The following is a 5000-nucleotide window of genomic DNA, read 5'->3' on the forward strand; positions in this document are numbered from 1 at the left end:
CGGAGTATTTACGGTCTGTTTTCCCTCTAATGGCCGCTGGGCCACACTGAGCCCAGACTCCTGGGCCCACAGGTCGTTTGTCACGGGACGCTATCGATCGCCAGGGGCCTGCCTGGACGCTCTTTTCTCACCTTCACACCACGGTGGCCATGGGGACAGGGGGTGTTATCACCATCATCTTCCTCCTCCTCCTCTTCATCGTCTTCATACCATCACGATAATGATGACAGAAAGACTGCTGTTGTCTTCAGAGAGTAAGATTGTAAGACGGTCATCATCACCATCGCCGTCAGACTTCAGCCCCTGTCATAGCACTCCTTGGGCTATTCAACAGATATTCTTCATCGCCCACCATCTTTGTCATTTGAACCTGAATTGTGTTTTAGTCTGCAAACTTGCAGCTCCCCTGACTGGGAGATGGACTTTAGGTTTCAGGATGGAGGTCTCATATTATCATCAGACAATTGGAAATGAGTATCAACGAGGACACAGGCTGGAGTCAATCCCACACCCTAGCTCTCTCTCATTCGTTTCCTGTCTGATTACTTTCCACTGTCTAGAAAATGGCCAACAAATAAATCTTTAAAAAAGTTTGTTTCACCTCGGAGCCATAATGTCCGAATGCAGTGTCCAGTCACAGCATGCACCCCTGCAGTTACTGCAATTACTGCAGCCCAGCCTGTCTGACCTCTGACCTCTGGCCACACAGGTCTGGAGAGACCCCCAGTCTGCGTCCCGCGATGCCCATAGCCACTGATTCAGAACCAGGCCTGTTGTTCTCCTGTAATGGCCCAAGGCTGGACACTGGCCATTGGGAGCTGACCCCTAGTGAGTTGTTTTCGGATTAAAATCAGTGGAGCATGCCGTGCATCTCTCTCTGTGGCGAGACTGTGCCGCGAGGCCAGGTAGTGTGTGTGTGTGTGTGTGTCTGTGTGTTGAATGAATCCTCCATCTCATGCTCTATTGCATCTGACATGGTAGCATAATGCCTATGGATTAAGCTGGAGCCCAAGTGGCTGGTAATACGATGTACATACATGCATACTGTTTATACATACATACATACATACATACATACATACATACATACATACATACACTTGTGTGCATGTGTGTCCATATTTCCTCCTTCATCCATAGTTGAATCACAAATGAAAATCTAAATGGATTGCCAACGGAATCCACATAATACTTTCCCGTAATGACGGCAATATGCGCTGTGCATGCTCCTGCTTCTAGCCCCAGACACCCCATGAGTTGCAGGTTTAGGTATGTGCGTGTGTGTGTGTGTGTGTGTGTGTGTGCCTCAGACAGCCCATGAGTTGCAGGTTTAGGTATGTGCGTGTGTGTGTGTGTGTGTGTATGTGTGTGTGTGCCTCAGACAGCCCATGACTTGTAGGTTTAGGTATGTGTGTGTGTGTGTGTGTGTGTGTGTGTGTGTGTGTGTGTGTGTGTGTGTGTGTGTGTGTGTGTGCGCCTCAGACAGCCCATGAGTTGTAGGTTTAGGTATGTGTGTGTGTGTGTGTGTGTGTGTGTGTGCTTCAGACAGCCCATGAGTTGCAGGTTTAGGTAAGTGCGTGTGTGTGTGTGTGTGTGTGTACTGTGGACTGCCCATGAGTCACAGGTTAAGGTCAAGTGTCATACCCTGTGACCTCTGTGTTTGACAGAATCTCTGAGACAGATGGTGGAATACGTGTGAGGCCAGAAAGAGAGCACAACCCCCCCCCCCCCCCCCACACACACACACACACACACCCACACTCACACTCACACACACACAAACACAAACACACATGCATGCACACACACACACACACACATACAAGACATCTGCAATTATATACACACACACACAAACCCAAACATACATTTGGACAAAACACCCAAAAGTTTCCACACAGAGGTCTCCATTAGTGTTCCCATCTAGCCTGGCCCCGCCCACCCAGGCTGGACCAATGATTTCAAAGTTAGCGCCCGTTGCGATGCAAGTGTTGCAAACGTTTCCCAATCGAGAGTTCCCAGACTCTGTACACTTTGTGAATGAGTCTGGACATTTCCAGGCTAGTTTCCATCTATGAGACTATGAAACCTTGACTAAATATGAGACTATGGGTGTGTTCGAAACGGGAGACAGCTGCCTACTGCCTCCCTCCCTACATAGAGAGCTGTCTCACTAGACATGACTTTGGATTAAATGCATCTTTTAAAAATGAGCGTAGCACTCTAGAATCTTTGGTTAACACTACGGTATGACGTTAGCAAAGGCCTGACGTTGAACTAAATTAGCTTACGTAAGCTAGCAGGCTAACGGTATAAATTAGTTTTACGGCCGGCAGATATCTCAGACCAGACGCTATTAATGGTTACAACAATGGCATAATCAGATAGTAAGTTGTTTATTTTTCATCTCTTATCTACAAATCTAAGCAAAATAAGGTCACACAAATGACATTTTAAACAGATTCAGCAGCCATTACCGATGTCATCCGCCATGTTTGTTTACCTTTCACAGCTGTTTCAGACGTTGCTGCAAGGGATTATGGGTAGGAGGGAGCATGAAGTGTGCATCGATGCTGCCTTCAAAAATGACCGTTATTTGGGAATTCTAAGATATCTTAAAAGGCAGCAGAATTTGTTTTTTCGGTTTCGAACCGCACTTCCACATATCTTAAAAGGCAGCAACTTTACCCGTTTGGAACACACCCTATGACTTCCAGTTTGCACTTGACTACTGAATGTCGCAGCTGCAGCTGCAGCTCATGGGAAGCTGCTCTTAGCCGGTGGTCTCTGTGTACTTTGGCTGGTGCTGGTGGCTTTTCGGATCGTTTGAAAAATCAGCTGAGAGCAGCATAGCTGAGCGTCTCGCAGTGAAAAGTGAACGGAAAAGGCATAATTCCGGGTGGCAACTTCTGACAGCTCTTTGGCAAGCTTTAGGGGGGGAGATGCCTCTCTGTGTGCTCTGCTGAGGAGCTTCAGAGCCTCTTTCTTTTTCTCCCCCCCGTCCCGGGAAGAGTGAGTCCTCAGCACTTTCCGCAGCTCCAGCGCCGTTCCACACACCTGAGAAGGAGCTGCAGCCGCTCGCCTTTGTTCACACCTTCCCACCTCAGGGATAGACAGAGGAGTGGAGAGGAAGAGATACGCGGATATACAGACAGAATCTCTCTCTTACACACACACACACACACACACACACACACACACACACATACACACACACACACACTCTCTCTCTATCTCACACACACACACACACACACACACACACACACACAAACACTCTCTCTCTATCACACACACAGACACACACACACACCCACACACACACACACACACACACACACACACCTGAACACCATGGCTGGACCTGAGTGGCACTGCCACACTTTAAGGATGTTAAGGATGCAGTCGACGATTCAAGTGAAAGTTGAGGCTGATATTTCAGCTCAACCACCAATCAAATGATAAAGCTCCCTTTGGTGCTCATGCTCCAATGGCGTGGACTATTTCTGGCTCAGTATGGAAATACTGTAGTAGGCTATTGCAGTTGCCGTAAAACAATTTGTAATTCTCCGGGTCGGGAGAGAGCGAAGTTGCAAGTCCGGTTCTCAGTAGACGAGTAGGGTATGGCTCGGTGGACACACCATTCTGCCTATTACAAGTTAGTTCACCATCCAAATGACTTCACAGCTGTTGCGTAAGATGCCTTTGACATGTGTATTTTCCATTTACAGAGCGCAAACTATGTAGCCTACAAACGTCAGGATTCTCTTTAAACGCACTTACTGAACAGACAGCTAAAAGACCATGAGGAGCAATTAGTTGACAAAAAGTGTACTGGATTAGAACTGTGGACAACATCTTAATGGTTTGTTCATAGAATACATCTCAATGCCCTCACTGCTGGTCAGATGGTCAAATTGTGGCTGCAAGAGTTTTGTATTGAAAGACCATTGCAAGGGCCCTTTCCCTTGTCGTGATATAAAATCGTGCTCTGCTCCATATTTGATATAAGGTTACATATTTTTGAATATGTGTATTTTAAGCCCTTTAATTAGCTAACGTATGACCTAGATCTGTTTTTCATTTATGCTCCATGCTGTGTGCAGGCAATGTGAGGTTAAGTTGCTCTCTTTAATATTTGAGTTACCAATCATGGTGTACTGTCATGCACTCCTGATGGAGATTTGAAGCCTTTAAGTATGCTTCATCGACACACGCTAAACTTCACTCTCTGTCTCTTTCTCTCTCTCTGTCTTTCACACACACACACACACACACACACACACACACACACAGACACACACAGACACACCCGCACGCAACACACCCTCACACACCACATGCACCTTATGTTCCCTCATGCCAGCATGCCTGTGGGTGCGTGCGTGCGTGCGTGCGTGTGCGCGTGCGTGTGCGTGTGCGTGTGTGTGTGTGTGAAAGACACATACAGGGAAAGAGGGAGAGTGTCTGTTGTTTGTCATGAATAGTTTAAGCCGCTGATAGTGGATGGTTGTGTTGCTCTCTCTGTTTAACTGAATTCAGTTCAACGTTGCTTTATCAGCACAACTGTAGGTACACAGAAAACACAGAAAAGACAGCACAATTTGGACAATAACACTGTGTGTGTGTGTGTGTGTGTGTGTGTGTGTGTGTGTGTGTGTGTGTGTGTGTGTGTGTGTGTGTGTGTGTGTGTGTGTGTGTGTGTGTGTGTGTGTGTGTGTGTGCATGTTCCTAATATTAGGGTATGTATTTGTGTATGTGTCTCCATTGTGTCATAGGGCCACTTGTGTCTCTCCTGCCGTGTAACACAGCCAGTGGCAGCTAGTCTCTTAACACACATGCTATTAATCCCTCCTCTAAGCCTGCGCATGTATGGGAGGGATGCAGGGAGCGTGTGTGTATCCTACAAACATGAGTGGGTTTGTGTGTCTGCTTTTGTATTGTCATTAATGAGAACACCACATAATAGAATGAATGCCCTCTTTGAAAAAGGGAGAGAG

The sequence above is a fragment of the Alosa pseudoharengus genome, unplaced genomic scaffold (genome assembly GCF_046254945.1).
Source record: "Alosa pseudoharengus isolate Yale_2024_CS ecotype anadromous, Long Island Sound unplaced genomic scaffold, YU_APseudo_1.1 YU_APseudo_1.1_scf_117, whole genome shotgun sequence".
Classification (NCBI taxonomy): Eukaryota; Metazoa; Chordata; class Actinopteri; order Clupeiformes; family Clupeidae; genus Alosa; species Alosa pseudoharengus.